Below are 13763 nucleotides of genomic sequence, written 5' to 3'. Positions count from 1 at the left end.
AATTATGTTGTACTCAAGGCACCGGAGAACGAACGCCCGCAGAAGGGAGGAGACCCTCGCAGACCGAGATGACTGCCTGGCCAGTATGTTCACCACTGACAGGTTGTCGGTCCTGAAGCACACACGGCGATTCCGAAACTCTTCCGTCCAAATGTGAACGGCCACTACTATTGGGAAAAAACTCGAGAAAGGTGAGATCCCGCGTGATGGCCTGGCCCTGCCACCCCGTTGGCCATCGTTGCGCGCACCATCATCCCCTGAAGTACAAGCCAAAGCCCAGGGACCCTGCTGCGTCTGATTGGACCTGGAAATCTGAGGACAAATTAACCTAGGCCATGAAGGTGTGTTAGGTATTGCAGAACGTTTTCTGTGGAGGGTGTAACATTGGTGGAAAGGGAGGATACTTTGGACCTGAACCCCATGAAATCACACCAGACCTTCTTATATGATCTAAGCGTAGAGGGTGCGACAGATGCTAATACTCCCTTAATCACTTCACGTCTCCAAGGTTCCACAGGTGCTCCGGAACGGGTTCTGGCAGTGGCTGAGCCCTGGGAGCTAATGCTCAGAAGCGAGGCACTGGAGGACGAATGATTGGAGTAGGCACGACACCCTCTCGGAACGCGATGACTGTTTAGCCAGTATGTTGACCACTGCCTGGTTATCAGTTCTGAAGCACACCCAGCGATTCTGGAACTCCTCAGTCCAAATGTGAACAGCCACAACTAAGGGGGAAAAACTCCAGAAAAGTGAGATCCCACGTGATAGCCTCGCCTTGCTACTCTGCTGGCCATTGTTGAGCACACCAGCGTCCCCTAAAGAATAAACTGAAGCCCAAGGACCCAGCGGCATCAGTGAACCTGGAAATCTGAGGACAGGTTGAGGATTTCCTGCCATAAGGAGACTCCCTTGTAGCGTTCCAGAAACGTGATCCAGATCTCAAGGTCTGTCTTAACCGATTTTGGGAGTCCTACCCTGTGGTGCGGTTTGTTTGTTTGTTTGTTTGTTTGTTTGTTTGTTATTTTATTTTATTTTATTTTTAAGGTTAGGTATGCACATAGGCCCCAAGACTCATTTTGTATCATGACTTTTAAACTTCTGATTTGTTTCTGAGTCACTTGGTGCTCTGTGTGCTGAATCTGAAGGGGGCTGGCACACAGACTAACTGAATGTGGATGTTCATTATGCACTGTATCATAGTAGAGTACAGTGATTATAAAAATATCTGCTTGAGTATACGTTTTCATCATGTGTAAAACTCATAAGGAATAAACAAATAGTTCTATATTGTGATCAAGTAACTCCTAGAACAAAATTGTAAGTTTTAGCATCAGAAAACCAGTTGCTTCTAGCCAACATCCTGTTGCCAATGTAGCTAAAATTTTAGCACTTTTGATTGTTAGTTGATAACACGATTGTTAGTATGACAAGAGATTGGTGGGATGCTCTCCTACAGATTTCCAAAACTGTTGTACTACAGACACAGCCAGGACATTCCAGACACAGCCAGGACCCAAATTAGCTGTATGCCATAGTGTGACTCCAGAGGCGGAGCTAACTGCTCTGGCACCCTGAGTGGCACACATAGTGTGCACCCAGGGGTAGGGCTAGCTACCCGTTGGGTGAGGCGAGCGTCCTTTCCCTTACTGACTTCTGATTAGGAGAGTCCCTAAGGAGTTAAGGAGCCAACTACTGGGATTCTGAAACCCTCTGAGAAACCCTTCCAAAGATAGGATGCTGCGCTTCCGTCCGGATGGATAGACAAGAGGTTGAGGAGAGGAGAAAGCTGAATTGGAGAAAATGCTAGACCCAGAAGGACTTTATCGATGGTTCCCTGCTGCGGAGGCTCGTCTGGAACTAGAGTGGTGGAAGCCCCGACCTCCCCAAAAGGGCCGCTTCCCTTTGTAACACGCTGTGGCTGGGTGAGCCCCTGAACATCTCTCACACTCGTGCGGGTACTTACAAGACTGCCTTTGGCATTGCCCTTTATTGAATTACCAGCACACCTTACATTTTAAATCCTTTCTAAGGCCCAGCTTTCCAGTGTGATACACCTCTGATGGCTTCTTCTCGACATACGGGCTAACTGCCAGATGCTAATAGCGGCGGCCTCCCCAGAAAGGGTGTAAGCCATTCTGACTCATCATCACCGGCTGATGAGGTGCCTGATTCTGGAAGCTGGACCCTGGGCTGCTTATTCTGCAAAGAACTAGAAGAACTGGAAGCAACCGGGTTATTGATACGGGCCGGCAGCCTCCACGCAGGCACCCCGGTGCGGTTCTGAAAGTCGGCAAACAAGCCTGAGACCTAGTTTGCACAGCTGCCGTTCCTGTCTGAGGGCTTGGGCCTGCACCTGGGTAGTTTAAAGGCTGGCCACTGGTTTGCAAAACAAGGAAGAAACGCAAGGCAAATAGAACTAAAGAATAGCTAAGAGGAAAGCGCTGTTCATAGTCAACAATGAATGATCTGAAGGCATTGAGAAACTGTGAAATGGGTTTGGGTTTATTATTATGATGGTTGCCAGCTGCAGTGTGTGCTGGTACTTCACCCGTGCGCTTCCTCTTGGGTGCCATGAGCTGCTCTGTGCACTAGTAAAATGCGCCTACTATTTATTTCGTCACTAATTATTTTATTTTAAATTTAATTTTATTTATTTATTTATTTATTAATATTTGTAATATTAATTTTTATTATTTTTATTTTATTATTATTATTATTATTATTTATAATTATTTATAATTGTCAGGGAACTGCCATCGGAGGAACAGGTGGGGAAGAGGCTCACGGAGGCTGGGAGGGACTCAACAGCTGAAGAAGGGACCAGCAGGGGGAGAGATGGGTCTCTGGAGGAAAGTCTCACGGAGGCTGAGGGAGACGCAGCAGCTAAAGCAGGAACTAGCAGGGAGAGAGGAGGATCTCTGAGGGAAAGCGAGCAAGAGGGAGGGCTCAGGGACACGTCCAGCGAGAACAGTGGGGAGGTGTCAGAAGCTCCCATAGGGAGACCCATTCCTCGCCGGAAGCTGTCACGCCGCGAGTCCCGAAGACGTGTTTCCGTTAAGGAGCTTTTATGCTGGAAGCGCTTCCGAAAACAACCACTGTCGGAATCTGCAAGTGACTAGAGCAGACATGTCTGAGGAGCTCTGTCACACACAGAGGTTTGTGGAGTTGCACAAACTCTGAGGGACTACGATTTTACGCACAAGCAGCTCATCATCCCATCACAATAATTATTATTTATTATTATTTATTTATTTTTCAAATTTATTTTATTTTATTATTTTATTTTATTATTGTTGTTGTTGTTGTTATTTTTTAATTAGTATTAATATCACCAATCAATTAATAACTTGACTGTAATTAAATGTTAGTATACAATTATTGTGCATCAATAAAGTTCGGAGCACTGTTGATGAATTAATTATTAATCAATAGTATCTCAATTAATAGCCAATGGATTTATAGCTATAAGTAGGAATTACTATTATCAATTGCTCCGCGTAACTGCTGACAAAATGAACAAGCTATACGTCACTTAACTGCACCGCTTGTATTTATTTATATTTATTAAATCACAACCCAGCAAGAGTTCAAGCAGCAGCGCTCAGCTACATATTAGCACCTGGCTCCAAGGAACAATCCCATACACAAAGCAACCCCAACTGCAGTCAGACAGAATTAGAAGATAATTGCCTACTATAAAAGTTGCCCCTTTTAAATGATAGGCAAATCTAGGCACAAAGCATTGCCAAGTAATCAAACAGAATTGAAAATAACTGCTTACAAGGAGATGCTCAGAAGCTGCAGCCAAATAAAGAGAAAAGGAAATCAATAAGATTCCAGGCCCACACCAGCGGCCCTCTGAAAAGGAGGGGTGAGGTTGCTCTTAAGGGGAATATCTCACTGCTGGGGAAACTTATACCACACAAAGGAAACTTTGCCAAACAAAGAAAACTAAATCTTTGCCCACAAGGTCAGCTCAAGACCAGTTGATTGAAATTGAAATAAGGGTGCTTAAACAGACAAAAGACTGCCATTGGTCAAACTGCTGGTTAGTTAAACTGACAATGCAACTAGAGCTGCTGAACTGCCAGGTGCTTAAAGACAATGCCTCACAAACTGCCGGTCACTCAGAGAGCAATCAAGCAGTTGAAAAACCTGTCTGGTAACTGTGATGACTCAGGCAAGAAGCAAAGGGAACTCCAAAGACCAATGTATCTCCTGAAAGGGTGGGGGGTGGAGGGAGGGAGGACGGCTGGGGGGAGGAGAAGGAAAGCGTGGGGGGGGGAGTTGGGAGGGAGGAGGGGGGGGGAGTAAAATGAACATGCCGGGCAAGGAAAAGTTTTTGAAGAAAAGGAAAATAGCTGTCCTTTACCGTGGGTTAACCTGGACTTTTCAGTAAGGTACTATAAGCCAAAACCTTTTTTGTTGTTGTTGTTTAAAAGTGGTTTTCTTTAGGGAGCCTGTACTGGCAAGTGAAGCCAATGACAAGAACCAGGCAAAGGCACACCTTCAAAGGTTCTAAACGTATAAACGTGCAGTGCTGAGGGATGGTTCCCTTATCAGAAACCCTGAATTGTCCACCCCTGCCTTATTTCTTCCCCCAAACATCATGCGAAGGGGGGGTGGCGGCTTAGAGAAACAAAGAGGGGTGAGGTTTAAGCGCACAGTCTATTCCAAGCCCCGGCAGCCTTTAAAATTTTACAGGGGGCTCCCGATTTAAGTGGTACCAATGGAAGGGATGGCAGGGTAAATTAAACCCACGCTAGAAGAGTAATAAATCAATAAACGGCAGGCACAAATTCACGCTGCAAGCACACACACACACACACACACACACACACGACTTAAAATTAGAGAGGAACAGGAAAAGGAACCCTGAGGATCATCTAGTCCAACCCAAGCAATGCAGAAATATCCAGCTGTCCCATACAGGGATCGAACTTGCAACCTTGGCATTATCAGCACCATGCTCTAACCGACTGAGCCATCCAGGCTCTCAAGGACAATGGAGGGGGAAAACGCACCAACACCCTGGCCAACAAATTAAAATGTAAGGCAAACCCACTCAGTCACCCAGACCAGCCATGCAATTGGACAGGCAAGGGCAATAGAGGGGGAAACGTACAAGCACGCTGGCCAAAAATTAAATAAAAACGCACAGCCACCAAGGCAGAGGCAGGGGAAGGAAAGCGAGGAGACGAGGGAGAAAGAAAGACGGAGCCACACTCACACTCAGACCTCGCTGGGGGCACGTGCTGGGCAGGGGAACAAGCTGCAGCTTAAGAAAGGTTAATTCGCACTCAGGCCGCACAAACAAATCAAGCACCAGGAGTGGGGGGGGGGGAAATAGAAGGTTAAATGTAGGTATTTACACGGAAAAGAGGACACAGCAAGGCAAACCTGGATGCCTGGGTTTTTAAAAGCAGTAAAGCAATGAGCGCACGCAAGCTTCCTAAAGTTAAAAAGGCAAGCCAGGAACCAGGCAGCCTCCACACACACAGACCCCCCCCCAACTCCAAACCTCGACGAGACGATGGCGAAGAATGAGGCCGGGGAGAGGCTGACACCGCAGCAAAAGGCTGCTGAACACGCCCCCTCCGAGGCACCTGGTTGGCTGTCTCCCGAGGGGCGTGGACGCCAGCCAGGTGAGGTGGAGGCAGGGGGCTACACCCCCTGCTAGGGGCGGTGCTCGGGCTCCCGTCCACAACCACTCCCCTCTCTTCCAGGGAGGAGAGTCTTTGTTGGTTTTTCTTTAATTTGGGGCAAGGTCTTTTTATGTGCCCTTTCAGTCCCCAAGAGCCAGCACTGTAAATCAGTTTTAAGGGAGTCTTACAACCACAGCTGCCGCCACCCCCACCCCCCAGCATCAACAGCAGTTACACATACAGACTTTTAAAACTTATTTAATATCTTTTAAAAAAAAGTTAACCTTGTAATTCCTAAATCATTTTAAACACTTTTAAATACTTTTTAAAATTCTGCTTTTTAACATTTATGTAAATGATGTAATAAAGGAAACCAAATGGCCAGATATTTCCCTGTTTCAGTTTTATCCCATAATGTATCCATTTTGCTACATGCCAACGATACGGTGTTGTTAGCACAAACGCAAGTGGGTATGAGGCGATTACTAAAGAACTTTGGGAGACTGTGTCGTAACAAAGATTTGAATGCAAATTATTCCAAGACAAAAGCCGTAGTATTGGGGGCACAGCCCAGGAAGCAGAAATGGCTCCTAAATGGACAATCCATTGAACAAGTCAGCCATTTCAACTACAGTGGTACCTCTGCTGGCAAACGGGATCCGTTCCGGAGCCCCGTTCGCATCATGAGCAGAACGCAACCCTCATCTGCACGTGCACGGGTCGCGATTCGCCACTTCTGCACATGAAGTCATTCTGAGCATCTGCGCATGCGCGAGCGTCAAAACCCAGAAGTAACCCGTTCCATTACTTCTGGGTCACCGCGGGCCGCAACCTAAAAAGACGTAACCTGAACCGAGCGTAACAAGAAGTATGACTGTATTTGAGGATTTGGTTCTCTGATACTTGGTCACATCAGATCTTGGGCATCAAGATCTGCACAAGCAATTATTAGCTTTACCAGAACTGAAGGCAGCAATGGGATTGCCCCTGCTCTGAGAAAGATATACCAGTGGTACCTCGGAAGTCAAACGGAATCCATTCCAGAAGTCCGTTCAACTTCCAAAACATTCGGAAACCAAGGCGCGGCTTCCGATTGGCTGCAGGAGTTTCCTGCACTCAATCCAAAGCCGCGGAAGCACCGTTGGACATTTGGGCTCCAAAGAACATTCACAAACCGGAACACTCACATCCGGGTTTGTGGCGTTCGGGGGCCAAAACATTCGAGTCGCAAGGCCTTTGGGATCCAAGGTACGACTGTATTGGTAAGGCGCCTCCACAGGTAACATGGGGGAGGAGGAGAACGATGGGGGGGTGTAATGGTTCTAGGGGTTGCTCGTGTGTAAGCCGGTGCTTATCTCCCCGGCTGGGTGCAAACACCTGGCTGGGTTGCCTAAGTGAACCTTTTCTGTCCGGACAGCCACTCACCCATGGCTGACTCAATCGCTGGCAGAATCCGTCAGTGGGCGTTTCTTAAACTTCTTTCAGCAAAGAAGCTCTTTGACGCCTAGTCTCCTTCTACTCTCTCTGCGCGCAAGGAGGGTGTGGGCAGCGGAGGACCCCTACTCTCCCCGCTGCTCCCAGGCAAGGAGTCATGGGACCGCCTCGCCGCTTCCCCCATCTGCCCCCCTTCTCCACTGGTGCTACGCTGATTCTCTTCCCCAGAAGATGGGCTGCTTCTCCTGATCCCTGGACACTCTCTGGAATCCCTCTGGCTTTTGCTCTCTCCCTCCGCCACTGATGGCAGTTCCCTGACATACACCTCCTCCTCAGGACCCCACCCCTGGCGCGATCTTCCGATACATCCTCCTCTCTCTCCTCGACCGACGATGCGGGGAATCCCCTGAAAGAACTTTCATCATCATCTTCTGAGGTTTCAAAACCAGCCTCCCATCCGCTCGGATCTCTTCCCGCTGGTTGAACCTCCCAGTCTGATTCTTCTCCCTTGGACACCTCCCCTCCCTCCTCTTCGGAGGCAGGGAAACCCACAAAGTCCCCTTCGTCATCTGTGGGTCCAAATTCTTCCTCCCAGAATCTCGCTAGTGGTTTGGGCTTACCCGGGAACAAACCATGAAACTCTTCCACCAGATACCCATCAGTGATTGATTCTGCAGGGACCCAAGTGTTTTCAGACCTAGGTTCCCCCTCCCAGGCTACCAAGTACTCTACCTGGCGACCTTGCCACCTCGAATCGAGTATTTCCGTAGCTTTGTTACAGTGTTCCCTCTCCTCTACCTGTGGGTGGGTGGTAACCCCTCCCTCCCGTCCCGGGAATTCCTGCCCCTCCCTGTAAGGTGAAAGTAGGGACCTATGGAACACTGGGTGTATCTTCACGCTGTCAGGCAACTTGAGTTTAAATGCCACTGGGTTGACCTGCTGTATTACCTCAAAAGGTCCCAGCCGCCTAGGCTGCAACTTCTTGCACCCTCCCTTTAGGGGCAACCCTTGGGATGACAACCACACCCGGTCTCCCACCCGTATGGCCTCCCCCTCCCGACGGTGCCTGTCTGCTTGCCTCTTGTAAACTTCCTTGGCCCGCTCCAAGTTCAGCCTGAGTTGCTGGTGTAAGGCCTCCATTTCCTCCACAAATTGCTCAGCCACAGGTACACTCCATCCTTCTTCCCCCCTCCCTGGGAAGGCCCTGGGGTGACACCCGTAATTGGCCATGAAAGGGCTCATTCCCGTGGACACGTGTTCAGCGTTATTGTACGCAAATTCAGCCAAAGCTAATTTCTCTACCCAATCGTTCTGCCTCTCGCTGACATGGCAGCGTAGGTACTGCTGGACTATACCGTTCGCTCTTTCGGCTTGTCTGTTGGTTTCTGGGTGCCTCGTCGTCAAGAAGCTCTCCTCGACCTGTAGCAAGCTCATGAGTCTCCGCCAGAACCGGGAGGTAAATTGTTTTCCGCGATCCAAGATTACCCTCAATGGGGCCCCATGCAGTCTAAAAATGTGGTCCACAAACAGCCTGGCTGTCTCCTCTGCCATTGCTGCATGCGAGCAAGCTACGAAATGGCACATTTTAGTCAGTAGATCGACCACTACCATGACCACTGTCTTTCCCCTTGACTTGGGCAGATCTGTCATAAAATCAATGGACACCACTTCCCAGGGCCTTTCCGGTGTAGGTAAGGGTTCCAGTAGCCCCGCGGGGGCAGACCTTTCCCCCTTTGCCCTCTGGCATTGGTCGCACCCTCGTACATATTCTCGCACGTCTTCCCTCACCTTTGGCCACCAGAATTGCCTAGTGGCAAGTAGCATGGTCTTGTGCTGTCCAAAGTGCCCAGCTGTTGGGTTGTCATGGAGCTGTCTAAGTACCTTCCCCCTCAAAGTCTCCCCTGGTACATACAGCGCCCCCTTATAGTACAGTAGCCCTTCCTTTTCCTCAAACCCTCCATTGTCTTCCTTTCCATCCCTGAGCTCCCTGATTTTTGTCTGAGCAAACTCATCGTCTCTGGTGAGCCCTGCCAGTTCTCGTTTCCCAACCAACGCTCCCACACACACACACACCGGTCCTCAGGGAACACGTGACTGGTCTCTGGTGGCCCCTCTCCTTCCATGTACTCCGGTTTCCTGGAGAGTGCATCTGCCCTTATGTTTTCCCCTCCCGGCATGTATCGTATCTCGAAGAAAAACTTGGCGAACTCCTGGGACCATCTGATCTGTCTCTGGTTGAGCACTTGCGCGGTCCGCCAGTATTCCAAGTTCTTGTGGTCAGTTCGGACCTGGATCTTGTGCCGCGCCCCTATCAAGAGATGTCTCCATTGCCGAAATGCCGCATAGATCGCAAGCAGTTCTCGGTCATACACCGTGTAGTTTTGCTCCGACTTGCTCAGCTTCCTAGAGAAAAAGGCACACAGTCTCCAGTTCTCCTTGGACCCGGGTTGCAAAAGTACCGCTCCAATCGTGCGGTCGGACACGTCCGTCTCCAGTGTCAGCTTGGCAGGCAGGCTTCGGAGCTGCGCAGATAACAGGACTGTAGTTGGTGTTGACTGCCACCCAGGGAAGTAGTTTTTTCTTTTTTACTTCTCTACTTTTTAATTTACTGAGATTCTGGCAGCACCTTCTTGTTTATGCTGTGGGAGACATCCTGGGCAAGTTCTGTGAAGCATCCTGGGCAGGCCGCCAGCTGCTAGCTATTAACCGCCAACTCCCTTCTATACCTTGTTCCTGAAACTCCTGGCAGCCTCCACACAGAGAAGCTCTTAAATTGAACAAACTGAGCACTTTCTATTCTTTTCTCTCTTTTTTGGCTTGGGAAACCTCTCCTTGCTTACTCCCCATGGTGACGCTATGCCTGCTAGTAAACACCAAAGGGACCCAGAGGATGTAACTCTCTCACCGGTTCCCAAACAATCTAAAATAGAGGACTTTTTTAACAAATCTGCTTTTACAGTTCCAACAAAAAACCGGTTTTCTCCTCTTGAAGATGATTGTGAGTGTGGGGAGAGTATTCAAGGTGAGAGCGTGGAACTGGATCCAGCAATGGGGCAAGCTGATCCTGTGCTCCTCAGAGAGGAAGGAATAACAAGTAGGGAGAGCACCCAATTAACTCTAATTGCAAGAACGGTTGAGCATATTTTCCAGCAAATTAGAGGTATTGCCTCTAAAATAACCCAGTTATCCAAAGAGGTCCACAGTTTATCAGTTAATAACAAGCAGGCATCAACAGAACACCATCGTACCAAAGGAAATTGGCGACAACAAGAGCAGACCCCTAAGCTCAACATAGAACGTGCAGAGGCTCTTAAAACAAACTCTTCTTATTTAATCTTCCAACCAAAAACGATCTGCATGACAATTTGTGGAAGGCCAGATCAAACCCCTAGCTGGAAAGGTGCCCAGCGTTCCAAACGACATTTATCAGACTTACTTGGCATGGGACTTACAGAGATCGACCTCGTTAAGACTGAACTCTTGAGTACCACAAATCAAAGCCAAAAAATTATGTTAACTTTTTCCTCTACTAGACTGCCCTCACTGATTCACAAGTTGAAATTCAGATTGTCAAGCAGAGGAGTTTTTCCAACCCGGGTATTTCGCAATTCTATTGTTGCACCCTTATGTAAGATGAGGACTGCTGCTTCAGAGGGGCTCACAAAACCAAAGCCTGGACCCCCAATGGAAGTAATAACATCACAAAAAAACTTGGCAGGTGGGGAGGAAACAGACATGCCTGAGTTGAATCCGCAGGATCATGCCCAACATCAAAATAACCAGGTGAGCCAAAAGGAACAGCCGGTTCCTCTAGACAATCATCTTCAGGAATCTGAGCACTCTGTAAATCCTTTGGAAGAGGATTTTCTCAGCTCCTTTAGGAATCTCCCTCAGGAAGAGCAACAAACAGTTATCAAGAGGCTTGATCTTATGAGCCAGACATTGAAAGAGATTAAAGAACCGGAGGCAGAGATTGATAATAGATCCAATGGCCACAACAGAATGATAACTCTAGAACCACCGGAGTATTGGACAAAGATGAGATATTTAGAAGAGGAGGAGTCAGGAAATACACCCAAGAAATCCCCATTGGCAAACAATTTGCAAAGAAAAGGCCCAGTGATTACAAATGTGAGCACTTTATGTACAACGACTGAAATAATCGAACATCTGGATTATTCCATTAGCATTAGCAATAACCTGTTGCCTCAAAAACTGGTAAACTCTGAGAGCACATCGGCCAACAATTGACTAAGAGTAAATCATTGTAAAACAATTAAACTTCTCTCATGGAATGTAACAGGGTGGACGAACAAGATCCAAGACAGTGATTTCTGTTCTTATCTACAAACACATGATATCATCTTTCTTCAAGAAACCTGGGCAAAAGAGGGCACTATGGTTGAATTACAGGGTTTTACAAGTTACACTCAACCAGCTCTTAAAACTGTAAAGTATGGAAGGCCTAGTGGGGGGCTGGCGGTGCTGGTGTCAACCTCTCTTAATGTATCAATTCAACAGTGTCCCTCGTTGACCACCCCTAATTTTTTAGTGTTGTCCCTTTCTGATAGTCTCCTGAGAAATACTTATTGCATATGCATGTATATACCTCCAGTAAAGTCTTGTGGGGAACTGAGATCATATTGGGATAAACTTGACCAACTACTCGAAGGTATAGACTCTCTGTCACCCAACCCTCGGCTTGTCTTGGGAGACGACTTCAATGCCCGGATCGGCCTTGTTTCCTCACAAAATACAATATTATCTGGCCTAAACTTGGAGGACGAACCTGAAATCTGTCAGAGGGCAGCAATGGACACCACCCCTAATCGCGCTGGGAAACATCTTTGTGAACTTATAATAAAGCATAACCTTTTGTTATGCAATGGGCACGGTCAAGGGGATCAAGAGGGTTATTTTACTTTTATCTCCCCCAGAGGATTTACTAGCACCATAGATTATATCCTAACATCTAATAATGTGCCAGTTACCTTCAGGATAATTCCCAGAGCTGAAAGTGACCACTTTCCACTTGAGTTATCTCTGACATTATTCTTTTCTCCTGTCTTTCCTAAATTATTGGATGAAACAGAATATCTGATACTTGGAAATAGAAGGTTAAAATGGAATGCACAGGTCCAAGAAAAAAATATTCAGATCCTGGATTCCCATGAATTTGCTCTATTAAAGGGGGAAATGTTGTTAGAAACAGGAAACATAATTGGACTTTATGAGAACATAATCAACCAAATGCGCCCACTGATGACCACAGCTAGTGTGATAAAAAACAAAAAGTTTAAGAGACAGACTTGGTTTGATAAGGAATGTCAGAATAGCAAAAAATGCCTAGCTAGGGTACTTAGAAAATTGAAGTTAAAACAGGATAAGCACAATCTTGCCCTACAAGCTGAGGTAGCCCAGTTACAAAACAACTATAAATTATTACTTAAAAGCAAGAAACAAATATATTATGAACAACAGTGGAAAGAATTGGGAGATGCAGCACTTCAGAAGGACTCACGGAAATTTTGGCATCTGGTTGCCCAAGGCACCAATGGGCTGGGCTACTCATTAGAAGCATCTGTCCAAGGAAAGGATTGGGTGACATATTTTACAGAAATATATCGCCCCTGTCCTGACCTACCCCCACAGGTTTACTATACTCAGTTATCAGAACTGCCAGAATGGCCAGACGTCACGCCCAATCAGGTTAAGAGGCTAATCGCAAGCCAACTAGCTAATAAAGCTCCAGGAGAAGACATGATCCCAATGGAGATCTATAAGATAAGACCTGATTTCTGGTCACCCATTTTTGCAAAATTGTTTTCATACATTAACAGCTCAGTGTTGGTTTCTGCTTTCTTCACTGTGCAGCGAAGTGCTTGTCACAAGACAATGTTTACATTCCACAGTCAGAGTACTGTTGGGTTTTCCCACGGGAATGGGAGACTGGATGTGACGTACACTGGTTTCCTGTTTTTCACATCTCTCGGTGTTCTTTGTTCCGAGGAGAAGGACGGTTGCTTCTCTGCTCCCGCAGAGGCAAGATGCATGTTTGTAATTTCTCAACATTGAATTGAAAATAAAGCAAAGTTAAGCATGTGGCATGTACTGCTCATCATTCCGCTGTGTCAAGGACTCTGCAATTACAACATTAATGGTTATGGGCCTAGAGAAACACAGTCAAACTGAAGGATGGACTCCACAAGCCGAGTCGGAATGCCTGCCAGTTTCTAGTTTATGGTTTTATGGCTGGACTTTGAACTTTTAAAGCCGTTTTGCCGCAGTACAGGCAAAGGCTCTGAGGCACAAGCTCACAGGCTTGGGAGGCTTGAAAACCGAAAGTACCTTTACAAGTGCTTTTGGAAGCAGCTGTACACAGACGCAGCTTGTTTAAGGAAGCGGAGATGGCTAACACAAAGCTGGCTGATGCTTTTGGGATTCCTAAGCTCAATAAGAAAAACTACGCGGACTGGGTACTCTATGCAGAGGCTATTCTGCGGAAAGAGGGTCTGTACAAAGTTATTACAGACAACCCCCCAGCTCCAATTACAGATGAATGGAAAACTAAAGATTCCAAAGCGATGGGAACTCTTACATTGATAGTATCCCCAGAAGAGCTCTGTCTGTTGCGTGGTAAGACCACAGCCAGAGAAATTTGGGACACTTTAAGAGAAGCTCACT

This window comes from Podarcis bocagei (genome assembly GCF_964188305.1).
Source record: "Podarcis bocagei genome assembly, chromosome: W".
Taxonomy (NCBI): domain Eukaryota; kingdom Metazoa; phylum Chordata; class Lepidosauria; order Squamata; family Lacertidae; genus Podarcis; species Podarcis bocagei.
This window is presented reverse-complemented; position numbering follows the sequence as displayed.